Consider the following 27,855-nt stretch of genomic DNA (forward strand, 5'->3'; position numbering starts at 1 on the left):
TTCAGGGCATTGCAAACAGGATTAGAAAGTATTTGATGTCATCAGGTTTTGTACCTAGCTCATCATCATTGAAAATATGCTTTGAAAAGAATAGACATTCAGTAAACTTTACAATGACATTATGCAACATTGAGGGTGGCAACAAATACTACACTGTTATAGCTGGGTTACATTTAGGCGGGGCTTCCAACTTGAAGTCAGAAAGAAAATGTGCACACAAATTCCTCGCCATCTTAATGGATTTCAATTTAATGAAATGACTGTACAAGTCCTGGGTGTGTGCCCGGTGGAAGGTCAGAATTGGAGTACACTGATTAATCTTTCCATTTGTTAAAAAATGTACATACTCTGAATATAGCTTTCTTTACTGTTGTATAGATAATTGCTGCTTAATTATTAAACCATTGGGCAGAATCACCTTATTCAAAAAGATGATACTGCCATGTACATGTTTTTGGGATTTGGTAACAGGGGAACTTACTGAGATCCTAGGCTGGGAGGTACCTCTTAATCCCACAACTGCGCTCCTGGGACTTATCAATGGGCTGGATGGCTCTCGAGCAGAAAAACCTTTCCTGAACACAGTCTTGATGGTGGCTAAAAGGGACATTGTGACAAACTGTCTGGCCTTGAATGCCCCTACCTTGACACGCTGGTGCAGGGGGGTGGACTGGTGCACAGTGCAGGAGCGGCCTTTGTAAGAGGCCAGGGGATGTCCGAAAATTTCGTAGCATGTGGGGCAAATGTGTCACCACTTGGACGAAAATAGCAAACACATTTGCACAACATGCATGTAGGCCTTGTACACAGTATACAGGCAATACAATAGTATTCTTGCAAAGCTGGCGTGTGTAAGCAAGGTTAGTGTTTCTAGAAAACAAACCCAAAGTGTAACAAATGCAAATGTGTATCAAATGTCGATGTGGAAAGTGAAGGCAATGTTAAGAAAGCCCTTTATTCATGTACAATGGCAACATTTCCTTCTAGGCCTAACTGAGACCCATGACAACAGGGTTTGTGGGTTAGATTACATACCTGTGGACTAATACAAGCCTTCTTGGTCTTTAGTGTCCTCTCTTGAACAAAGTATTTAGCACTATTTTTCTGCTTACTCATCTCCCCCTTCTTGGAGGCTTTCTATTAGCATTCTTATATTCAAAAAAAGTGTTTATTTATACCTTGGGCGTTACTGCCCTTTTTCTATAATTGATTCTTATTTGCATTTGATGGATAGGTTTTTTCTGGGCTGATCACACTAGTGGACAGGTGGAAACTCTACTTGAAAATCTCCCCAGCTTCAGACATCCAATGCCTCAAATACTGGTTGCACATCATCCAGACCTGATTGTCCAATGCCTACCTGGAGCTCACTCCAACCAAGAAAGAGGCCTTTTCATTTTCCATGACCAGCAAACAACAAAATTCATTTACTTTCTATCTTTTCTTTATTTATTTTGGCCTGAAAAGGTCATAAAAGCACAGATAAAAACATATAAGATACAATTTTGATAATGTCACATTGTCCAAAGTTGATAAACATACACTAGTCTAATATTTCCCAATAAATTAACAAAATAATTATAAATATATAAAAATAAAGATGCATATTTATAGCTCATAAAATATAATAAAATCAGACTATATAAAACAACTAATTACAGTGGGGGGCGGGGCAATTTTTCCGGACTGACTGGGTTGTAAAACGTATGCACCACATTGCAAGCAGATAGCGGGACACAGAGTACACTATAGACATACTGGTATCATATTTAATAACCCTAAAGGCCTGTGCACACTGGAATACTCTGAGGTTTTTTCACAGCTGTACTAGCCATCGACGTCTCGCTTTCTTATATCTAGGGCAGAAGAATAGCACGTGTAGGTCGGACTCCGGTATATCGATGCACGAGCCCCCCCACTTGCTAACAAAAACATGTAAGGTGAGGGTACCATGCCTAAACTCAACACATAGCCTTTTAGCGAGAGGTGACTGCATGACATCGATGACAGGGCCCAGCCTATATTGAGATTTCATTTCTAAAAAAGATGTTGTCAATGTTCCCGTCTTGGAGCACTCTTGCAGTAAGGTTCATTGTGATCCCTGTTTCTCTTGGACAGAATCTTCCTGGGTGTTAGCTGGCAGCAATCTTCAGCACTATCCCACAGGTTACTCAATCCTATAGAATTTAAAGAGGTCCTAATGTGAGCCAGCCATGGGGTTTTGCTGGCTCCATAGAGGTTGACTACTTCCCTCAGTTCCTCACTATACACAGATAATTCTGGTGAACTCCATAGGCGACCCCAGTATTAGAAAGGTCGAAGAGCAACCTCTACTGCAATCAGCCCTACTCTCAAATCCATATGGACCGTGTAAGGGGCGTGCTATTTGGGAGACCTAGGAGTTGTCTGATGAAAGGATTCTCGATGTTAGAAAGATGGTCCAATGCCCGAAAACTCCAGATTTCTGCCCCCTACAAAGTGGTCCCTCTAGCTTGAGTGTTATACACTTCCAGAACCGGCCCAATCGTCTTGCTTGTGCACTTCCTCTGTAACTTTGCTGACTCCCCCCGTGGTCTGGGCTAATCTTAAACTAACTTACTTTGTTTGCACTCACCACTCCAGTTTCTCAGTCAGTGATAATCCCAGATATTCACAGAGCGAGACTTTCTCCAGGAATACTCCATCCAGATGGGGGTTGGGGTGGGTTGAATGCCCTACATTAAATACCATGTATTTTTTTTCTAGGTGTTTATTGCCAAACCCCTGATCTTGTAAAATGAGTGAAAGATGTCCAAAACCCTCTGTATTCCAATAGGGGATCTAGGCAGTAGGAGGGTATTGTCCGCAAGCCTTAAGGCAGGTACCTTGTGATTTGCCAACCTAGGGACGTCTATATCCCCCCACTATGAGAGCATCCACTAGGCCATTTATAAATAATCAGAAGAAGGTAGGGGCCAAAACACACCCTTGTCATACACCTCACTCAATGGAAATACGGTCAGTTAGTTCTCCGTTCTTTCCAAATCTAATTTGAGCAAAGTTATATTTGTGCAATCTTTTCAGATTTTGACAAAGATATGGAGGAATGCCCTGGTCTTGTAGACTCGCCGATAATTTCTCTCTTAGTACTAAATCCAATGCCGATTTTAGGTCAAGAAAGAACATATAGAGGCTGCCACCCTCCATGATCACTGCCTTCCAGTGCAATAATTGCAGCCTGATGACTTGATCTATTGTTGAAATTTTTGCTCTAAAACCGGCCTGGTATGGGCTAAGGATGGAGTGTTCTTCCATCCAACTTTGCAGTCGGCCCAGCAGCACTGGAGCATAGATTTTTTGAGGAACATCGATGAGACGGATGGGCTGATAATTTGCCCGATGGAGTGGTGAGCCCTTTTTGTAAATCAGAATCATTTCTGCCCCAACCAAGTCATGGGAATTGACATTCCCTGGAGAATGGCATGAAAAAAATCCCTAGGTAAGGGGCCCAGATACTAGGTTCTGTGCAGAGAAGATCACCAGGGATCTTGTCAAGACTTGGAGCTTTTGCAGGAATTATCTTGCTTGAGGCATCCCTCAACTCTTTTATGGAAATTTGTGGGATGTCAATGCTGGAAATCTGGGCCTAGTAGCCTGATTCATCAAGCTGAAATCGGCTCGCAAAGGGCCAGATTCTCAGAATCTGGCCTTTTGCTCCCCATACTCCCCATTCATTCCTATGGGCCTTTTGGCCCATAGGAATGAATGGGGAGTTATTCCTTATTTGCGTTTAGCAATTTGCTAATCGCAAATAAGGAATATGTAGGAATCACTTTTGTTTTTGCGATTTCTATATGAATGCCGTTTTGCGAGTCTGGAATAGCGATTCCTTATGATTCGCTATTTCAAACTCGCAAAAGGGCACTATGATGAATCAGGCTGAAAATGTCTACACAATTGACTTGTCCTAGTGGTAGAATATTTATCCCCGAGTGTTTTACTGATCTGTTACTTGCCCTATTTAGTATACTTTTAACTAAGCCTGGTGACCGAAAGGATAATACCAAACAATCGCCCCCCAGTGACTTTTTAGCACTGCCTATCCAACTGATCTGTATGACCATTTTTAACTCTGCAAACAGTGGATTCCATAGTCCAGACCTTACACTAATCTCATGTAATGATTTGTTTCTTAGTGATGTCCAGTGCTCCCTGGCTCCTTGTGGCAGCATGGGTACATTTAGCCAGCACTATAGTGTAGGGTGTAGCTTCTGGGGGAGATTTAGTGTGTTAGATTCACAAGGCCCTTTCATTGACACATTACCCTGATTTATGTCTACTTATGAGTAAGATTCCTTATTTCTAACATAATACAATTTTCTGGAACGGGGTTCATTTTGTATGTATAGCAATCGCTCTTGAATGGTACCTGAAGTCTGTACTGTGTCATATGGCTTATTCGGGCCTGTGTTATGTCATGAAGCTTGGTTGGAGGCACCCTGTAATGATACTTGGACAAAGGATCCAGGGGAGCACTCTGGGATATTTCCACTTGGCCATCGCCTTGAGTTCCAAACTGTAAACTCATAGGCCCATCACTACCATTCAGCTGACTAGGCCTAACACCACAATGACATATATTAGTCGGATGTAGGTGTGTGGTCTGACAGGCCATCAGATTTGGCTGTGACTGCTATTAGACTGGGCACTACCTATGAGCTTTTGTATCTTCTCTATGTTCACTTCTCGTTGAGCCAACTTTTGAATTAGAGGGTCTATTAGTACTGAGACAACCTCCCTTATTTTCCTCAAAACACAACACTTTCAGTGCCCTTTGAAGTAGCAACCGTATTGGCGTTGTTAATGGTTGAATGTTTCCCCTCCTCCTCCTCCCCCCTCCTCCTACACCATAATTTTAGTTCTTCGTCCTCTCTTAGGTGCAGGGTAAGATTGCTTATTGGAGGCCAGACCTTTTCATTTTCAACACTGATTCGTATGGCTATTCCCTATGGTGTTCTTACTTTTTTGGCCCCAGGTGATTACTTTGGGACGAGTTGCTGGGTTGCTTGTCTTTATTAATTTAATGCATTCAGGTGTCAGATTTGGCAATACACTAGGTAAGGAAGAATCTTGTAGGCAATCAGTTAGATCTACTGGTTCGAGCATTGCGGGCTGACTTAAATGCACTTGTGGCTCTAATGACAATCTCGTTTCAGTAAGAGTAATTTTATGCATAATGTTAATTCAATTACATGAAATGTGTCTGCATTGAGCCCCAACTTTCCCCGAATGCAAAGGCACTTGGGTTCACTCTGGACATCAACAACATTCTCAAGGAACACCTTGGCAAAAAACAAAGATTGCCTTGAATCAGCTCTCTCTTCTAAAGAAAGCAAAACTGCTCCTTCAAGAAAGCGATTAGGGAACTGCTGTTCAAGCGCTCACATTCCTGCATCTGGAGAGTGGGAAATAACTGCTTCATGACCTCCCATACTCCAGAGTGGTACCCCTTAAAGGCATCCTAAGTGCCTCAGCACATCTCATCCAAAGCCTGAAAAAATAGGATTACATCACTCCCATCATGATAGAACTCCATTGATTCCCCTTGCCGGCTGGCATCATCTTCAAAACCAGCGTCATCTTTTAAAAGCCATCACAACCATCAGCTCTCTTATCTTACACACAATGTTTCGATCTCTAGTGGTTCTCACACCCGCAGCAAGAACACAATCGACTGCAAACTAAAAAGGGAAAAAAGGGGGAAAAACGAGCCAGCAGGCCTTTTCCATCTATGCACCCAGGATATGGAACAACATCCCAGTGTACATCCAGGCTGCCTGAAGACTGCTCTAATTTAGGAAAATGTTGAAGGCTGACCTCTTTAAAGAAAACTGCATCACAATGCATTAACCTTCCACAACCCAGCTATCTCTCCTAGCACTTGGTAACTTATTTATATATACATACAAAAATAGATTATATCCAAAGACCAATATGACTTTAAAAAATCCCTGGGCATGTGCAAATAGTGCTTAAATCTGCATTATATATTTTCCCAATAAACAGTTGTAAGAAAGAGGACATCCATTTGAGATGTGTGGTTGTTTTGACAACAATTGATCTTGTGAACAGATCTAAGCTCATTGCCGTAATGAAACCTATGGGTAGGAAAGTGGAGTATTATGTGGTGTGGGGTTAATCCTCACCATGCAATACTATCACAATATTCCAAAGATGGTCCTTGGATTCACACTAATAAATCCTTGGATCAGTCCTGGTAGTATTGCAAAGAGCAGTCAGGCTTCAAAAGAGGAACATGTGTTAAGAATTTCAGAGTACCTACATGGGTGATAAGTAATTGACATGACTTGAGAGAAATCCTACACTAATTTATAAAAATAGAATGTATTTTATCTTATTTTAGACATCAAAACCAATGGAATAGCATACATATAACCGGCTTTATAGATTTTTGATGCAATACGAAATCAGTACAGAGTAATACAGTGAAACTTTATCATTGGGGTAAAAGGGAAAAACCACTAGTGCTTTTCTTTTGCTGCTGCTTTGCTGACCTTGGAACTCTGACGCTGGTGGACTTGGCTGGCGTCTCCTGTACTGTCTTGCCGCTGCCAGCACTTTAAGCCGCTACCCCTTGCCGGACCCGCTTCGCGGGTCCCGCTGCGCGGTGTAGTGCTGCTGGTAAAAATTAGTGCAGAACTGGCTAAAACACTTGGAGGGCACTTCAAAAACAGGGCTGCGAGCGCGCCTATAGCAGGACTCCACTTCCCAAGAGTCCCTGCTACTCACCTAACTGTAACCACCTGGTGACGCTCTTCCTGTTGGCCACGCCCCCTTCCTCTCGTTAAAAGCCTTTGGATACTAACCATCGTTGGATTGCTTTTCTTTTGCTGCTTCTTTGCTGACCTTGGAACTCTGACGCTGGTGGACTTGGCTGGCGTCTCCTGTACTGTCTTGCCGCTGCCAGCACTTTAGGCCGCTACCCCTTGCCGGACCCGCTTCGCGGGTCCCGCTACGCGGTGTAGTGCTGCTGGTAAAAATTAGTGCAGAACTGGCTAAAACACTTGGAGGGCACTTCAAAAACAGGGCTGCGAGCGCGCCTATAGCAGGACTCCACTTCCCAAGAGTCCCTGCTACTCACCTAACTGTAACCACCTAGTGACGCTCTCCCTGTTGGCCACGCCCCCTTCCTCTCGTTAAAAGCCTTTGGATACTAACCATCGTTGGATTGCTTTTCTTTTGCTGCTGCTTTGCTGACCTTGGAACTCTGACGCTGGTGGACTTGGCTGGCGTCTCCTGTACTGTCTTGCCGCTGCCAGCACTTCAAGCCGCTACCCCTTGCCGGACCCGCTTTGCGGGTCCCGCTGCACGGTGTAGTGCTGCTGGTAAAAATTAGTGCAGAACTGGCTAAAACACTTGGAGGGCACTTCAAAAACAGGGCTGCGAGCGCGCCTATAGCAGGACTCCACTTCCCAAGAGTCCCTGCTACTCACCTAACTGTAACCACCTGGTGCGCTCTCCCTGTTGGCCACGCCCCCTTCCTCTCGTTAAAAGCCTTTGGATACTAACCATCGTTGGATTGCTTTTCTTTTGCTGCTGCTTTGCTGACCTTGTAACTCTGACGCTGGTGGACTTGGCTGGCATCTCCTGTACTGTCTTGCCGCTGCCAGCACTTCAAGCCGCTACCCCTTGCCGGACCCGCTTCGCGGGTCCCGCTGCACGGTGTAGTGCTGCTGGTAAAAATTAGTGCAGAACCGGCTAAAACACTTGGAGGGCACTTCAAAAACAGGGCTGCGAGCGCGCCTATAGCAGGACTCCACTTCCCAAGAGTCCCTGCTACTCACCTAACTGTAACCACCTAGTGACGCTCTCCCTGTTGGCCACGCCCCCTTCCTCTCGTTAAAAGCCTTTGGATACTAACCATCGTTGGATTGCTTTTCTTTTGCTGCTGCTTTGCTGACCTTGGAACTCTGACGCTGGTGGACTTGGCTGGCGTCTCCTGTACTGTCTTGCCGCTGCCAGCACTTCAAGCCGCTACCCCTTGCCGGACCCGCTTTGCGGGTCCCGCTGCACGGTGTAGTGCTGCTGGTAAAAATTAGTGCAGAACTGGCTAAAACACTTGGAGGGCACTTCAAAAACAGGGCTGCGAGCGCGCCTATAGCAGGACTCCACTTCCCAAGAGTCCCTGCTACTCACCTAACTGTAACCACCTGGTGCGCTCTCCCTGTTGGCCACGCCCCCTTCCTCTCGTTAAAAGCCTTTGGATACTAACCATCGTTGGATTGCTTTTCTTTTGCTGCTGCTTTGCTGACCTTGTAACTCTGACGCTGGTGGACTTGGCTGGCATCTCCTGTACTGTCTTGCCGCTGCCAGCACTTCAAGCCGCTACCCCTTGCCAGACCCGCTTCGCGGGTCCCGCTGCACGGTGTAGTGCTGCTGGTAAAAATTAGTGCAGAACTGGCTAAAACACTTGGAGGGCACTTCAAAAACAGGGCTGCGAGCGCGCCTATAGCAGGACTCCACTTCCCAAAAGTCCCTGCTACTCACCTAACTGTCACCACCTGGTGACGCTCTCCCTGTTGGCCACGCCCCCTTCCTCTTGTTAAAAGCCTTTGGATACTAACCATCGTTGGATTGCTTTTCTTTTGCTGCTGCTTTGCTGACCTTGGAACTCTGACGCTGGTGGACTTGGCTGGCGTCTCCTGTACTGTCACGCCGCTGCCAGCACTTCAAGCCGCTACCCCTTGCCGGACCCGCTTTGCGGGTCCCGCTGCGCGGTGTAGTGCTGCTGGTAAAAATTAGTGCAGAATTGGCTAAAACACTTGGAGGGCACTTCAAAAACAGGGCAGCGAGCGCGCCTATAGCAGGACTCCACTTCCCAAGAGTCCCTGCTACTCACCTAACTGTAACCCCTAGGTGACGCTCTCCCTGTTGGCCACGCCCCCTTTTTACCTCTCAGCCATAAAATACCGAGTGTTCCTCCGCAGCGCGGGAGAGCGCCGGGAGAAGCCTGGGACAAGGGTGGGACTGACTGTGACCGACAGAGACCGATTGAGGCCGGGCTGGGCCACCCCCCTTTAGTTTGCTTGTTCTTCGGACCAATAGAGTGATATTGTATACTGTTCCCCTAGATAGCATGACTACTAAGAAATTGAGATCAGGAAGAGTTCTAGTTGGTAGAGCCTGTTCCAAAACCAAATCTAATCCTTTGCGAAACAAAGATGGTTCCGCTTTACAATTAAAAAGTAAATGTCAACTATACTCTTTATGGGATAAGGGTAAGGATAAAGTAGACCGGGAGGGAGCCCTCACTGAAACTATTAACATCAATTGTAAAGAATATGTACGAGACCCCCCTGTTACCAAAAATGATAGTACCTTATCAGGTATCATTGTTCTGCCCCCTCTAGATGATATATCTAATAAAAACCAAGAGGGAGACTCTGCCTATCTTTTTGAAACCCAAGAAAAAGCAGTAAATGTTGCTGACTTAGGTAGCACTTCTGTTTTTCCTGTTGTGGCTTTAGTACATAACTTTCCCTCTCCTTCTAAAGTAGATCAAAAAATCCATCCTGGTATTTCTTCCTCCCTGCATATTCTCCCAGAGGATTTCACTCTCCCTAATATAAACTTAGAGTCCCAGAAAGGATCAATTAAAGCACAGAACTCCACTTATCCACAGGATATTGTAACTACCCCTAGGTTACATCTGTATAGCAGTACCCCTTCAAAAAACTCTGAGTTTTCCACCCCTGAAATTAACTTATTTCCCAGTCCCACTCATATTCAAAACAAAGATCCCCTAAATTCTTATATAAGAGAAGATAATGTAATATCTAATTCTTTATCTTCTTTAGAGCGGCTCATCTCATCTATTTTACAGTTATTGGAAAGATTAGTTAATGGATCAGATAACGTATTAGATACAGTAACTCTGATTATAAAGGCACTGTTGAGTAATAAAACAGGATTGGAAGGTGTCATCCATCAAAAAATAATTACTCCATCAAAAAACTTAAGTATGGAAGTAAATGGGGAAGTAAAAAATATAAAAACAACCCTTGAGGTACCTTTACCGTTAGATCCCCTGGTTAAAGCTAACACTTATACTGCAGTTACTTCTGAACCTTCTGTATACAGGAATGAGAATCCAATTAAAGGTAATTGCGTAGCTTTCATTAGCCAGGAGATCGAGACCTTACCACCTACGGAGGATAATTTGACTGACATTTTACCCCCTATCTTCCCCATTTTCATTCCATTCATTAAATAAAGAAACTCCAATCCTTCCTGTTCCTTCGGATAAAATTTCTCCATTAAAGGAGAAAAAAACGGAAATAACAGTATCTAAAAAACAACGATGCAAAAAAAGAAAACCAAATCGTAGATTTTATAAAAAAAGGCAAAGGAAAATAATTTTTGATTGTGAACAAGAGCTTTCGTTGGATATATCTAATCCTGTGGATTTCGACTCTAACCCGTTACATGAACCATCGGGAACTATAAAGTTGATCCCCACAGAGACACAACAAGATTTCTTACCTCACATAAACCAACAGCACCTTGATGAGCAGATCAAATTGGTGAAGGACCAAAATTCAATCCCAATTATAGATCCTAAACCAAAATCAATTCTTAACCCTTTGGCTATTTCTTTTTCAGATGTTGTTGCAACTGAACATGTATCTAAGACAGTGCCTATGATTAGAAAAATGTGGATACCCTCTTTCTTGATTTCATACCTATTTTTGACCAAGATCTTATTTTAAATAGATCTGCTTTAGTTAACTGCTTTCACGAAATAGAAAGCTTAAAATTGATCCAATCTGTAGATCTAGATATAATAACATTAATAAATTCAGAGAACGGAAAGATAACACGGGTAACATTTTATTCGAAAATGGTAACAAATCATATCTTACAATGGGCAGAAGAATTTCAAATAAGAGGAATCGACGTTGATCCTTTTATACCGGTTAAAATAGAAAGTCACAAATACCAAAAAATGTTAACCTATCAGGGCATAAAATCCGGTCCTTCAGATGGCCTCTCTGCAGTGACTGAAGAGTTAAAAATACAGATATCAAAAAATGAGCGACAGGTGATAGTAAATAATCCGCTACCCATTAAACAAACTAGGGTAAAGGATGCCGATCAGGAGTGGAGTTGGTTGCCCGCTGTTCTATCAGATAAATCTGGTTTTGCATCTAGAATGAATTCAGAGTTTTAACGATAATTTAAAAATAATATCGTGGAACACTGCCGGATTAATCCAGAGCTCAGAAAAGCTGTCATTTTTGCATTCTTTAAAAGCAGGAAAAGTGGTTGGTAGGGAATTTTCCGGCTGTAAAAGATTATTACAAATTGGAGAGTAATGCTACTCCCTCTACGAGAGGCCGAGCAAAAGGAGGGCTAGCCTGTCTTTTGTCAAATAAGGTTAAGTGGAATTATACCCATTATTTAGATTCGAATAGATTATTTCAGGCAATAACCTTAATAAATTTTGCTAAGGATGCCTCTCAGAAATCACTCGTAATAATAAACGCTTACTTGCCTCCAGATATAAACTATAACTCCAGTATTAAGATGATTTGTTCTTTCATATTAAATCTTCAGGAATCCACTTTCCCCCCTCATATTTTATTATTAGGTGACCTAAATGGTAAAATATCTAATAGTGACCTGGAGTTATTCAGGAATAAGATAAAAGAGGAAACATTTATGATACCTAAAGCTATATTTCCGGAGAACATTAAAACAAATAAAAGAGGGAAACTAATCTTAGAGAGTTTAGCCGAAGTGGATTGCATTATAATTAATGGAAGGTTCCCTTCGGATTGTCCCGCTCATTTTACACATAAGTTAGGGAATGGTGGTTCGATCCTAGACTATATGATAGTTGACAGTACCTTCTTTAGTTCTTTTAAATGATTTTTCTGTACTTGTTACTGATCTTAGTGATCATAATGTTTTACTTGTAAAATTAAATACAACATCACCTCAAAGGGACCTATGGAATATTGGAGATGACTTATTGAACCTTAATAATAAAAAAGGGAAATGTTATTGGAATTCAAGGTCCATTAGAAGTTTGTCCAATATATTAGAACATACAGCAGAGAACTTAATTCTATGGGAAGGTAGAGAGCTACTCTGTTTTGTGTCCTTTTTACATACTTTAAAATCTAAAGTTCAAAAGCCTCCATCAAGAAAGATAATTCCTAAAATCCCTTCTGATCTTCGTCATCTAAACACAGAAATAAATAAATTAGTTAGGGCCCAGTACCTTTCCTTTATTCCTGAACGTAGACAAAGAATATCTCTTTTGAGAAGAAGGAGAAAAAGGATAAAGGCTAGAATAAAACGGGAGAAAGAAGATGCCCTCTGGATTAAACTTCGCGAGGCATCTAAGAGTGGGCAGGTAAAGACCTTTTGGTCATTAATTGGAGAAGGATGTGGGGTGAGATCTAGACCCTCTCCGATATCTATTAATGAGCAGACATGGGTTGATTTTATTCAGCAACTATATAACAGTAATGGTGAGAAGTTTTGATCTGATAAGCTGCAGGAGGATTCACTCCCATACGATCCTCCCTCTGAATTGGAAATAGTTGCGGCAATTAAAGCTTTACGCTCTTCTGGTGCATTAGGCCCAGATGAAATTCCGATTTCAGTGTTAAAATCATATAGCACGTTATGGGGGAAAATTTTATACCCAGTCTTTAAAACTTGCTTTATTAATGGCACCGTCCCACATTCCTGGAAGGGGAGTTTATTAATCTCTCTCTACAAAAAGGGGGCTAGAGATGTACCTCAAAATTATAGACAAATAGCCCTCTTAGATGCCATAGGCAAGGTTTTTGGTAAATGCTTATTGAACTCTTTAAATGACTGGGTAACAGCGTCTGCAATACTTCCGTTAGAACAGACTGGCTTTAGGAAACAACATGGTACTTTGGACAACCTTACTGCTCTTCAAATCCTGGTGGAAAAATATGTTACAGTCCGTAGAGGGGGTGTATATGGGGCCTTTATTGACTTCTCTACGGCTTTTGATAAGGTGGACAGATCCTTGCTGTGGAGTAAGTTAATTAAACTAGAGATGCCCCCTAGTTTATTAAAATTAGTCATTGCACTACATACAGACACTTGGTGCAGAGTTTTAATGGGTGGTGAGCGAGGACTATCCAGGGTTATATCCACAAATAATGGACTTAAATAGGGCTGTCTACTGGCTCCCCAGTTGTTCTCTCTATATATCGCTGACCTCCCTAAGGCTATATTATCATCTAGTAATGGTATCGCACCACTTTTGGGGAGATCTCCAATAGCGTGCTTAATGTACGCAGATGATATTTTAATTTAGACCTCACCCCAAAAGGTCTGAATGACCACTTACAAGCTCTGTCCTCCTATGCTGAGGCTCACTTTTTGAAAATAAATATTTCAAAGAGTAAAATAATGTGCTCCCAGAGAAGGAGAAAATCCAAATATGAAAATTATTATTGGTCCATTGGGGGTGAAAGACTAGAAGTAGTGAAATCTTATCCCTTTCTTGGAAAGATTGTCATGAGCAATTTAAGTGAAAAAACCCACACTGAGAACAATAGCAGAAAAGCCCTTGCTCAAGGGAAGAGTCTTATTTCCCTTTACAAAGCGACAGGCAGAAGGCATTTTTCCATATTTCTCGAGGTTTTCCGAGCAAAAATCCCCGCATCCCTAATCTACGGATTAGAAATAGTGGATATGGTATGTTGGAATTTTTTGGATTCTACCGAAGGAAAAATATTACGTAATTTAGCTTCTGTCAATACTGCAAATTCTACGTCTTCGTTAAGACGAGAATTCGGTCTCCGTAGCTCTCGGGCTCAGGCAGCTGCGAGTGTGGTGCGTTGGGTTTTTAATATTGCAGGAGGAATGCCTGGCACATTGAGATATCTAATAAAAAGTGAGCTGTTGGGTTCCTTTAATGCTTATTCCTCTATTGTAAGGAATTTTCGACAGGCTGTTACACTGTTACAGCTAGACGAACAAAGCCTTTTTTCACTATCTGCTGCCCAATTAAAGTTATCCTTAAAATCTGCCTCTTGGGAGTTGAGTTTTAGAGTTGATAGTGGGACAAATAAAGCTGTGAGCGGAATGTTCCCCATTGGTAAATTTTGTGAAATAAAAACACCCCAGCCATACATATGCTGGAATCTCCCCCATGGAGTTAGGCGATTTATGCTTTTGTTAAGGTATAACTTAATTCCGCTGAACTGCCTTTTGTCCAAATGGTATGGTGGTTCAGATATCTGTAATTTTTGTAATTTTAATTCCCAGGATATGTACCATGTTGTTTTTGTTTGTCCGGCCCTCATGGCATTTAGACGCAAATGGTTAAGACCTATGTGCCTTCGACTGGGTATTTTTACTGCTTTTGATTTCATTGAAGCAATGCTTAATCCTCCAGACGAAATGTTTTGTTTTAAATTGTTTTACTTCTTTAAATGTTTTTTAACATTATATTGATTACTTAATATTATGTGAATTTCTCTTTCTATTCTTATGAAAATTGTTGTTTGTTTTTCTTGAATTTTTATGTGGACCTCAATTGAGTTCCGTTATCATAAATAAATAAATTTGAAATTTAGTGCCAATCGGTTACTTGCAGGTTTAGTTGGTGGTACAGTTGCAGGGTGAAAGTGATGCAGGTACCAGGACCACGCCAAGACAGTCGGTTCAATTTTACCAGGCCAGTGGTGCCCAGGTACAGAGATATCCTGTCTGTCCTTTAAAAAAAATTTTTAAATTTCATTATTTGCATTTTGTAGTAAGTTTTAGAAATACAGCTTACAAAGAATTTGTTACATATTGCAGTGTCAACACATGGCCGGTAGTAATTCCCAAATTAGAGAATATGTGAAATGCTTGTGGTCCTGTTTGGCAGATGGACAACAAGAAAAAACATGTCAGCGACATAATACACTTATATAACCTTTAACAGAACGTTGCTGGCTTGAAATCACTCCCCAAGTATATCCCCTACCTCCATGCTGTTTGTTACTTGAATTTTGCAATGCAAAAAAAACATAAAGTTCCAAGCAATAACTTGACACTGTTCGACAGCATGTTACCAATGATCTGCTGTCTGTCCTTGGTGCTGAACTGAAGATTCTGTTACCAGCGAAAGGTGCTGTGGGTAAAAAATGCAAAATACTGACATTAGCCAAAGTTTGGATGGAGTTCCCTCTTGATGCAGTGTCAAGTAACAGGGTTGGTTGCTGTGCTGGAGACCATCAAGCCTTGGCTGCAGAAAGCAGAGCAAACGTAACTTTGAAGTTCAGGGAAACAATGTAGCTGCCTGTAAGTTGTGTAATGCCGGACTACAGTTCCCACAATGCACTATACCATCTGAATTTGGGCAATATCCTGAAAGGACCAATGGCCAGTGATTCTTCAAATCTGGATTATTTTTTTACCTGCAGTTATTAGGGGACTAGTGTCACTAGTCCAGGATAGTCTGTGGGTGCTTCAGGCTTCCACAGGGGTCCATCTTAATGGGGGAACCGAGAGATGGCCTATGACAAGTTTCAAACAGGCAGGTCCAAGAGCTTTGCCGTAGGTAGAGGACATCCTCTTTTGCTTTGTGCAAGTCTTGTTGTTGCTGATACGGGTCTCCTCTAATGTCCTTTTTGATGCTGGTTGCTCAGACTGAGGTTCTGGTGTCAGAGGGGTCACTTAAATCCTAGATTTAGAGGATTTATGGGTGTTGGAGTTAGAACCCAATGGGCAGCTAGTCCCTCCAGCTACTCTGCTCCTGAAGTGATCACATCGGGAGTGTGGGTCAGCTTTTCCAGCCTAAACCCTCTATTCTGCCTCTCCTAAAGATGGCAGAAATCACATTTTAGTGTACAGGCCAGGCTGCCCACCCTGAAGGTGTGGCTAGTTTTCTATGGGGTGTACACATCATAAATAAGTAATGTCCTGCCTGCAGGCTGCAAATGTGCCTGGGGCAGGGGGAGGATAGTTTCCTCCACTTGGATTTCACCTTGATGCATATCAGAGGCAGCAAAGCATTTGAATTTAACCACCTGATGTGCCACTTCACTAGGCTTCTTTGGAGGGAGGTGTGATCTCTTTCCTGCACAAACTATCTTCCTGACTCCTGGGAGTGATCATTCTGTCTGGTCAGAATCCTATCTTGATAGCAGTAAATGTGGAAAGCATGGGATTGCCAGCCAGGGCACAGAGAAGCTGGGGCAACCAGGTGGGCAACCTTTAAGGTAGCCACCTGGGTGCATGTCACATCACCAAAGACATGAGATTCATGTCAGGTGTAAGAAAGCAGATTGTTTGATATCAAACATGACATATGTCTTGTGTGCCATAATGGAGCTGCCAACGTCAAGAATGCCTTGGTGGCAGCACATGTTATCCTATGAACCGCTAATATTTATAGTAGTGTCCAATGTGGAACGCCACTATAGGGACATATAGACCTGCATATATGTGTCTTCAACTTGAATATAATGCATCCTGCCTCTTGAGCTTAGGAAGCCTTTCTTAGTGGAGTCTGACATATACTAAAAATAGTAAATTGACGGTGCCACACATGGTGAGGGCACATCTGAGTTCAAACTGTTTACACTGCTCCTGCAGTCTGTAATAGCAGGCCTACTGCCAGTAGTTTACTTGGGTCACTCAGGATGTCATGAAACCGTGCTGCAGCACTGGGGACCCCTTTGCCACCTATGCCCTGAATACCCTTGGTACCAAATACTAAAGTCTTATAACTGGGTAAAGTCGTTGACAATTTGGAATTACCAAGTTGCACATAACAGTTTTTGGAAAGAGCACAGACCCTGGGGTCTGTGCAGCAGTCTCCAGTGCGCTCAGTGTCATACCCAACAGCAGTTGGAGCAAAACATTGGGGTGACTATACCAGAAGAGCACTTTCTTACACTATTCTTATTTAAAAGAACATGGTGGTTCTTGTGCAAAGCATACATATCCTTCTGAATATTACATAAGTTATAGATGAAGTCAGTGGAAAATATGCAACTTTCTTTGTGTCAGTATGCAGAGGGTGTGCACCTGGTCCATTTTTGTTCAATTTATTAACTTCCTTCAAAGTGACCACTTAATTTAGGACTGAGAAATAAATCATCACTCATCGGCTGATTTTACACTTGCCAAATTCATGGATCTTCAGAAAACGTACAGAATTGTAGAAAATGTACTAAGTTGAAGACTATCTCCATATGTCCAGGAAACCTGAAAATAAACGTTATGGAGATCAATAATACTATCTTAGGAAATGTAAAATACTTCTTATTTAGAGGTGACATTCAACATTAATTTGAGTTCGTTACCCCTCTGTCTTCAGGAAAGTATAGCTTAACTGGGGCACCTGGTGCAATTTGAAATTGTGATAAATAAGATTGGAAACATCCTACCATTTATGGGGAAGATACCTGACAGGATACATATTGTTAAGGGGGTTCTAAACCTCCCACAGACAAACTTTATTTAGTCCATTTCACAGATTTCCATTTAACCAGCATCAAAAACAGACTCACACTTCTGCCGCTGACCCTATGGGTCTAAATAAGATCTGGTTCCCAAGCAGCTCTCACCAGGTCTGCCTTGGTGGGCACCTTTGGTGTAGCAAATGCCAAACCATTTCATTACTTAGTTGCATAATAAGACATTTGTTTCCTAGGCTATACAATGATAATTTCTTGGCATCAGGTTATGTCTCATTAAGGCATGAACTGGATAAAAGTTAGAATACGAAGAGACAAACTTTGAAATCCAGCATTGTAGTTCTTGACACCTAATGAACTATTCAAGTCAGGACTATGTGTGTAAATTGGATGCTGAAGATGGCTCAATGAGTTTGGAGGCCTGGAGTACATACTTCAGGAAAGCTCAATGCTAATTTGTTTTTTAAATGGCCAGAAGGAAAATAGGAAATAAATAAGGCACTACTGAAAGAACTAAAGGAGCACATGGCTGTGAGGAGATCTAAGGAATATATTTAAGGGCATTAGAGCACCAAATACATTATACAGGCACGTGGAATTTAAGTGGTTTGCCCACAGTCATAGAATGCTGAGTCCAGGATGGGATTCAAATTTGGTTCCTCAGTTACCAGGTCGGCTTCTCCTGCCATTAGGCCACATGTCTTTTCACAGGTTAGCTGTCGGCTAATAATTAAATTAAATGTTTGTAGCCATTAAATCAGTTATTTTTATGTGTTTGAGAGTAGCGTCTGCATTTCTTCTTTTTCATGAGAGTTTGAAGATAAATTAGTCTTATTCCGTTGGTCCCAGCTGAAATAAATTGCAGGAATTAACAATAGGTCTAGGCTTCCCATAAAACAAAGCAGAAATGGGGAATCTATGCTGGAGAACATAATCAGAACTTTGTATTCATTCTTCTTCTGTAACAACTGAAAGGTCCGGGTCCATATGTTCTAGACCAGTTCTGGAGTCACAATCCGATGGTTCTTTTTTGCAGCACGAAAGTGTAAAGGGGAGAAAAATCGATAGGAAGCCAATCAAATTCTCTTGGATACATAGTAACCACAGGCAACTACTTAAGGTTAGTTGGTTTATTACAAACCCAAAAATAACTGAACATAAAGACACCTCAAGACGAGAGTGTAAAAAAACATTGGAATTAGCATGAAGCCATGAAGCCAAATCTGTGTTTCCAATTTTGACGATGTAGAATAAGCAACACAATTAGTTCAAGGAGTAAAATGCAAAATATCAGGAAGCATGAGTCCATTTTTCCTTGCATCGAGGGTTGATGAGTGAAAAGCATTAAATCCATCCCTACTCTAACACTAGGGTGACAACCCTACTAAAGCATTTTTCTAAAGAAGAATACAAGTTGTCAGTATGTGGAGTCTTCCTAAGAAGTCTCTCCACGATCAATGGGTCAATAGCATAAAGCTACAGAGCTCGTATTACGATGCTCACACTCTGAAGACAAAGGAGAAGTGCACCCTTTTCCTACTACCAACAACATGTTATTTGTAGGTAACATTCCCAGGATCCAGCGCAAATCACGCCCTCTACTCTGGGTACAATCCTGAAGGTGACTTTCTATGGGACAACGGTGTTCTTTCCTTGATGCAATTTGCCCTTGGTTCTCAGGCCTTCTCTTGTGTGAAGCACAATGACCTTCCTTTATTGACTCAAGCCACGTGATTGTAACTTCTTCTCTCTTTGCCTGGCTACTAAACCAAGGGCGTTATTCTATCTAACAAGAGTACTTCTTCACCTAAAACACAAAACGTGAGCCAAAACAAATTCCACATTATACCTGAAATTCAAGCTGTTAATTCTAAAGTGCAAGTTTTCCAGGGAACCACTTTTGAGGCTTACAAGATACAGCTAACATTAGGAAGCAATATATGATTTTTATGAGTTTACATTACAATAAGGCACTTTTAATTAACGCATTTACATACATGTGAAATGGTACACTTAATAGGCACATTTAATTCATAAACAGTAGTCAGTTGCTCAACACAAATTCTTCATGTTAATGTTTTCCGCTATTTAAGTTCACTTTCTATGTTATCTCTCCGTGCTACTTTTCAATGACCTAAAATGCATCACATTAATACAACAAGGGATTATATGTGTGTGCTCTCTACACATAATTATAATGCACCCCTACAAATAAAATGCAGTTTCCACTCTATCACAACTAAACCATTTCCCAATAGGTCTCGATGGGTGGCTCTATATTGGAAAATATATTATTGCTGGTGCTCATAAAAAGAGGATAGCAATACTGAAGTGAAAGAATTAAAAAGCAAAGATATCTAACTTGAACAGAGGTCTTTAGAAATCAAGATTTCACAGGTATCTAATGCCCTGTGGGACAAGCCACAATAGCACAAATTGCAAGGCCAGTAACAGTGTTGTACCTATCAGAATCAGAAATTCATTTCACAAAAACTACATTAATTTATACCTTCAGTGAAATGCCAGTCTAGCATCGGTGGGGATGTGTGGATACTGACCTGAACACCATTCTTCAAATTGCTACTGATAGTGCAAAGAGAGTATTTGTTGATGGAGTTGATTTGCTTGTACATGTTGTGCTGGCACTGCCTGTATTGCTGGAGAAGATTATGGCCAAGCAGAAGGAGAGTGAGGAACCACACGTTGTAATCATAATAAGAGACTGAGGACTGGCGTGCACTGCAGCTGCGACACAGGCTCGAGGAGTTCACCTCCAAAATCCACAGTTTACAGAACCATTAGAGGGTAGACAACCACAGCAGGAGGATTCCACAGGCAACCATGTGTTTCTAGCACACCAACTCTGGACATTCTGAGCCACTCATAGTCATTGTAAGCTGCTGCCCCAGCTCCTTAATTTTTATATTAATGTTTTGAGCAGGCATGGTGCCTCAGTAAAGGAGCGAAACAAGTACCAGCAACAGGTTGCTGGTAGAAGAGATCAGAAAAGCTTCAGGATGCAGTAGGTCTTGGATCCTAACAAATAGCAGGAAGGACACTCCTTTTTAGAAACCTTTCTTGATAAGGAAATGAAGAGGCTCAATGATAGTATAGACAACGTTTGCCAAGGACCATGATGATCAGCAACAGGTTCAGCTACATCTGTATCGCACAACAACAGTGATAGCTTCAAGCAAGTAAAGGGGCCTCAATTGTTTAGCAATACCTATGAGGCACCTGTCAACTATCATTTTCCAATACTCGTCTTTATCAGATTTTATGAGGATTATGTTGTTTTCAGTTAGTCAGCAGGAGCAATATTTTATAATGCACATTTGCCTCCTGCAACAGTTGTTGTACTTGCCTCATTAATGACTGTCTGCAGTCCTAGACTGCTTTTTGTCCCATTCCACCCGATTGATGTCTAGTCTTTGTATGATTAATGAGATTCCTGAGCACACAGTTATCCAATGGAGGCCTGTTGGTCGGTACTCATGAATTAACAGGGCAGCCATAGACTGAAAAGAAGAGAGACTTAAGGTTATTTCAGAAAGATGATTAGAAATTAGCCGACGATTTAGAGAAAGCGTATCCCAAAGAGTGGGACACCATAGTAAGAAAATGATGAATTCACATAAAGGCTTTGAAGGTAGAGCAGAGAGTGGCTTTTCATACAAAATGGGTTGCTGAGTTCACATGTGACATGAAGTATGGTTTGATAGAGTTAGGTCACCCTAACACAAGTCACTAAGACCCGACCGCTGCGCACAGTTGCAAATGGTAATTACCAACTCAAATTAATTTCAACAAACTAAACATCTTTTCACACAATGTTGTTATTCTAAGCTCTTAACCTGTGTTTAAGCTTATAAACACAACAATACCAATAGCTTTGACATCAGCTTTACCTGAACAATAAATTCAATAAAATTCAAAAGGTATGATTTACATAAATATTTCAATAATTCAGAGTACAAGGATTTTTTCCATTCTTTTCATGTATGCCCAATGCATTTCGGGCTAAGTAGGCCCTTCTTCGGGGGCCTTGAATGATAGTCACGATTATCCTTCACTCTACTCGACTCTTTCCAATGCTCTTGTCTAAAGCGATCGCCGTAATACATTGACACCTTTTCTGTCAGGAATCAATCTTTTCAATAAACCTGCTGTATGTAGATCCCCGTAACGCTCAAACCCATTTTCTGCCCAGAATCAATCTTAAACTCGCTAGTTTTCGATCCTCCATAAACTCTTTCAGCAATCGCCGCAGATGTAACCTCGATGTGATTGAGTCAGGTGCAATGTAGATGGGATTTTTGTAATAAGAGTGTGTGTGTGCTGCAAGAATGTCTTGTATGTGTGTTCTGACCGGGTTTTCTGCCCCTTTTTGAGTGAAGGTGACTTTAGCCTGCTATCATTCTAATAGGAGGACTAGAACCTCAGACCTGGCCTATTTACAAGGTGTTTGATGTAATTCCCTACCCTTTACTTTATTCTAGGGCCTATAAACTTGTGTTAAGGGATAGATTCCTTAGTATTAGTATTAATCCGTCCTTTTGTAAGGTTGCTAGGATACTTCTAAAGGAGTTATGCTTATTTCGGGCCTTGTAGGCCTCGAACGGGAGAGACTCCATCTTTCTTTCTGCCTCGGCAGCTTGAGATGCTTTTAGGTCAAATGTAATCTTTTAGTTATAAGGTGTTGTTCGCTTGGAGAGAACCGGCTCAGGCTGGCCCTTATTGAAAGACTGTATTTTTCTTCGTGTCGAAGACATAACATCAGGCCGGCCAGCTGAGAACATGTCCTTGGCACGGGGTGGTACAAGAATTTGGTGGGCGGCATGGTTACTGGCCGTAACTTTCCATGCATGAACAAGGTTCCATATTAGCGAAAGCACGAAAAGTTCAGCAGTCAGTTAGTAGGCGGCAGCTAGCCGTTAGCATTATTGCAGTTAATCAACTTAAGGCAGACAGTCGCCATTTTGAAGTCCGAGAAAGACCGAAGGCTAATACTCTCTTAGAAAGATTGAAGCTATTTTAGCTGGAGCAGCTGGTGAGCTTTGATACCCAGATCAGAGCATGCAGAATGAAGCAGTTAGTGGAGCGAACGAATACTAGAGCGGCAGAAACTGATTTATAAGATCGAAGTTGGAAGGTGAAGATAGTCCGTGATTGAGAGGAGAGAGGAGTAGTGCAGAACAGCGAGAGTGCAGCAGACGAGACAGAGAATAAGAGGAAGGTTCCAGTGACTTGGAGGGGAGCAGAGGAGACAGAGCATAGCGGTGCAGACGTGTATCCGTGACTGCAGGGCTGATCCTAAGATGAGCCAAGGCACAGACGAGAAGGGAACCCAGATGACCACTGAGTCCAGACTTCGTACTCATAAGGTGACGTTGACCCTTTCTTATTAGTGTGCACACACATTCTAATCTTTTCTTTTGCTTTTCAGGCTATATGTTATATTGCAGTATTATATTGTTGTTGTTATTATTAAATAAAGGTACCCCAGTTCTTAGTGAACTAGTGTGTAAATGTTACTTTCTTATGATAAAGTTAACCTTTCTTCTAGTCAGATGCTGTTATGTGAACGGATGCGTCTCCCGTCCAGGTAAATGGTAACTGAGCAAGGGAGTAGAGGAGCACTCAAAATAAGGAATAACCTTTACACAGTGTAATTTGGCCATTCTTGTTTGAGAGGATTGACCTGTCTATCTGTCACATAATCTATAATATTGTATCCCTAGTAGATAGAGAAATTTCCCAATATAGAAAAAGAGAAAGAGAGAGAGCTGAAGGTATTCATAGGAAAGTGATCGTCGTTGTGTAGCGGCATTAATGAGAGCATTGACTGTGGTCAATGTTTATACCCACAAGATTGTGGCTTGCGAGAGCACCGGAGGGATACAGTGTGTAATGAGATCGCTGCTAGGGAAAGTGGCGTTAATGAGGGCATTGACTGTGGTCAATGTGTATACCCACAGGATTGTGGCTTGTGTATGTATGAAATAGTGAGAGCACTGGGAGGACACAGTACGTATACCCACAGGATTGTGGCTTGCGCGAGCACTGATGGTGATCAGTGTGTAATGGTAAGTAATCGGAACTGCCTCAGGGTAGTCTAGTCTGGGCCTATGTTGCCGCGAGACTGTCAGGTATGAGTGTGGTGTTTTAGAAGATCCAAGCTTGTATATTGCTAATTCCCCATCCTTAGGTAGGTACCCAGGTGCCTTTTGTAAGTAGATCCTGAGGAGGGAGGTGGTTACGTTTCGGCTGGGTTAGTGGTGTCTTGGTGAGCTGATTCTATCTGGTCCGAAAATCCGGTCGTTACAATGTGTCAAGTTTAAAATCATTCTTAACTTTGATGAAATAGTCACAGTTTTCACAGTATGCCATAAGCACCCTGCTTTCTTGCAGGTCTCCTTGATCATCAAGAATCCACTTTGGGTTTCAGAGTAGCGTGCTACTCTCCGACAGCACTTCAGCATATCGTAAGCTCTAAATAAATTACTATCACAATTGCATTACTTTTCTTACAGTCACGTTTATGAGTTAATCTCATTACTGCATTACAGCTATGATGATGGTGTTCAAGCACAACACCAATGTTAAATACAAAGGGGCTTATTTACAAGGCCCTTGCGCCAATTTTGCGTCACGTTTCCCATATTAAAAATGACGCAAAAGTGGTGCAAGGGCCTTGTAAATAAGCCCCAAGATTGCTGCCTTAACAACATTTTGCACTACAATGTCAGGATCCAATACCCCATTCCAAAGGCTTTTTATGAAATACTATGCATACTTCTGTGATGTCATCCAAGTGTTTAAAACTCTGTGCAAGCTACTGGTTAATGTGAAGTGGTAATTGTCTATTTCATTAAAAAAGACCTCGATAGTCCTGCGGTACCACTTGCATCAGGGCACAAGCCCTTAAAAAAGTGGGGGGACTAACCAAGTTAAGCAGTAAGCAAGTGACATCATGGAATGTGGCATCACATGTAGCATCACTGGAAGGGACATCATAAGAAGTGACATTAGATCTAAAGACCTCGCACATATGTTTAGCCGGTCTATCATGAGGAAATTTGTGGTCAGTACATTATTTAACAACTTAGATTTTGCATCGGGGTTTTATCAAAAAAGTGACTCAACCCTGATGCAAAACTGGGCCTCAACTTATTAATTAATTTTGTATAACTCTGCCACAAAGAAATTGGCAGCAAGGAGAAACGTGGCAGCATATCTGTTCTGCTTATTTGGTTGGTTGCAAATTCTAAAACATCTTATGGGGTTAAAACATCTGCTGCAGAGATCTTTGTGTGACCAGGAATTCGAAATGAATAATAATAATAGTAAGATAACTCTGGAAGGTAATGTATTGCATGGAAATATCTGTGTTTTGTCTAGTCACAGTTTGGAATCAAAGTAGCATAGAGTTTTATTGTGCCTTCTGCAAAGCACATTATGTAACATTCAACTGACAGATTTTTTAATTTAAGTAGATGGGTAAGTGGGCTACTGCTAGTAAACAGATGTTTTGGTTATGTGCAGTTCATACATTGTATTCCTTTTAATATAGCACAGCGAGCTAGGAAGAACATGTGACTCCTGCACCTTGTAACCTTCACTGTTTCATGCAATAAAACATCATACACATTGATTTATACAAATATGATTTACTGACAAAGTTTATGTGTGCACATGCTGTAAGAACTCTGACACCATGCATTGGGATGAGCAGCATTATAAAACTAAAACAAAATTGTGGCACTTAAATTGTTTGTGTAAACACTGGGACAGACCAACACATCTAACAGTCTTACTGTGCATGCAAATCTCTTATATATAGGGACTGATAAAAGTCAAAAAGTGCTTCACTTAAATATGTGTGAAGTAATATTAAGCTGTGTTTCCCCTCAATTGTATTAGCATCTAGTTGTGGGGCTCCAGATCCCAGTGAGTGCGAATCCTATACTTTCAAATCCTGGATGTTATCTGGTTCAATACTCCCCTTTATGTGATCCTGAAGGATGATAGCAATTCCCCCACTCTTCCATAACATTCTATCCCTCCTAAGTATGTGATACCCTCAGGGTAAGGCCTGTACCACATCAGGTTCTGCATCTTTGTGCAGCCACATTTCAGTCAGAAACAGAACCTCCAGCTGCTCTTCACTGAGTAGGATGTTGATTTCTGAGACGTGTATTGGTAAGGACCTGCAGTTCAGGAGGAGCATATTTAGCTCAGTTGTATTCTGTTTTTTGGGCAAGTCCCGGCGTGAAGTGTCTTAATTTGAGTGGGCAATTTAGGCAGGCTCTGAGGTCAGAGGATGGGCTAATGCAGTGTCTACACGTCTCATTATTATGTGTTTGTAGTGCCAGTAGCTTTAGCTGTAGTGTAGTTCCTAAATTCCCAATAGGCTTTGCGCATTGGAATAATATATCCTATAGATTAGACGTAGGACTGAAGTCGACTATATCTCTATCGAATATATTAAACTTAATAGTGAATGCCAGCAAGCTCAGAAGCCACTCAAAACTTTCTTGAATTCACAAGAAGGGATTATTTTCTGACAACCGCATAAACATGACAACTTTGTTTCACAAGAATAAGAAATATATCTATAGAGTCGCAGAAACAATAGATAAGTATTTCACTCAGTCAAATTGTGCATGCTTCATTTCAACAGAGGTGCCGAGAAAAAGAGAGACAGGCGTTTTCAATAAAAGGTTTTATTGAACAGTCTTCTTCCTCATGCAAGTAAAGTGAACTGCTACAATCGTAATGCAGACTGCAAAGTATAATGCCACAGCGAGAACAATATTATAAAATAATACTGTAAGAGCATTGTATGGTTTCTAAACCATATATAAATACGTACATAAATAACAATGGCTAAAAGTACTCAACTGGTGCTTCTAAAATACGCCTACCCCAATGTACCTAACCTAAGTCTAGTACGCGGGAAGGAGTAAGTGTGGTGTAGCATAGGTTTCTTTTTTTTTTGCCAAGAATCTATCCAAGGTTTCTCTAGGTTCTAATCAGCTCCATACCTTTAGTTTAGACTGAAGGAGGTCTGGTATCTCAGTCTCTGGACTCGATTTCCCAACACCCCACAAGGGGAGCTTGGAAATACTGGAGCTGGATTCTCGCGGAGAGAAATGCAGCCTCTCGATCAGTGTGTCGGCTGGAGGGTTGGCTTCCTTCGGCACTTGCTGTAGCGAGGTGCGTCGGGCAAGTAGATAGTCTAACTGCCCCAAACCACTGTGTCTTGCTAGAGCAAGTGAAGGCATATTTATACCTTGAAGGTGTCTAGATTGACGTAAAGTCAGGCTTAATAACATCAGCAAAGAACTCCAAGGGAATAGTAGTTATTTGTAAAGTACATGAGTACTTGGACAAATCAATATTCAAACAGGGAAAGGTCCCTGACACCTTAAGCCGATTTTCCAAGAAATGGTTGTGACGTTTTGGTACGGGTGGAAATAGCCATGCCTGTATTTGGTCTGCATGGGCTATATCTAAATAAGTGGATGATTTCTATGCCTATATTAGGGCAGTGTGAATTGTACCTATATAAGGGTATGAATCAGGAAAATTCACTTGGATCCTAAAACGCCATACAACAGGACTCTGAATATCTTAAAAGCCCTGTGTTAGGGCAGGGGTCCTGGCCCCTGGTCCCAGAAGTTCGCAGACAGGCTTGCCTTAGGCGTGCATTCAACCCGCCAGCGGCGCACCTTCGATGCGCTATGCGCACGCCTGCTGCGCACAACTTGGTGAGTGATATTTAAAAAGTATTATAAGACTTTAAAATCACCCACCCCCTTCAGGGTCTAAGTTAGGTCGTGCTACAAAACAAACAGTACTTGCTGATTAAAAATACACTGATCTCGCTGATTAAAATCAGTGCTTCGTAAATTCAAGCGTGCGCACTTCAATACCATTGCAGCGTGGCTGTTTTCTAAAGTCCTTGCTAGTCGTTGCGCGTCTGCATTGTCATGTGATTCAAGTAGTCAGTGGATCTGCCTCCTGACCTCTTCCATGTGTCCGGCCTCCTGACACCGTTTCCCTCCACAAATCGGAACTCTCTGTGGTGGACCAGGGAATAGGCGAAATTGGCGGGAGAACGGGGCAATTACAACTTGGTGAGTGATCTTTAAAAAGTATTAAAAGACTTTAAAATCACCCCCCCCCCTTTCAGGGTCTCAGTTAAGATGTGCTGAAAAACAAACAGAACTCGCTGAGTAAAAATACACAGATCTCGCTGATTAAAAGCAGTGCTTCGTAAAATAGAGCGTGTGCTCTTTAATACCGTTGCAGCGTGACTGTTTTCTGAAGTGCTTGCTAGTTGCTGCGCGTCTGCGCTACCATGCGACACAAGTAGTCAGTG

The sequence above is a fragment of the Lissotriton vulgaris genome, chromosome 8, assembly GCF_964263255.1.
Source record: "Lissotriton vulgaris chromosome 8, aLisVul1.2, whole genome shotgun sequence".
Classification (NCBI taxonomy): Eukaryota; Metazoa; Chordata; class Amphibia; order Caudata; family Salamandridae; genus Lissotriton; species Lissotriton vulgaris.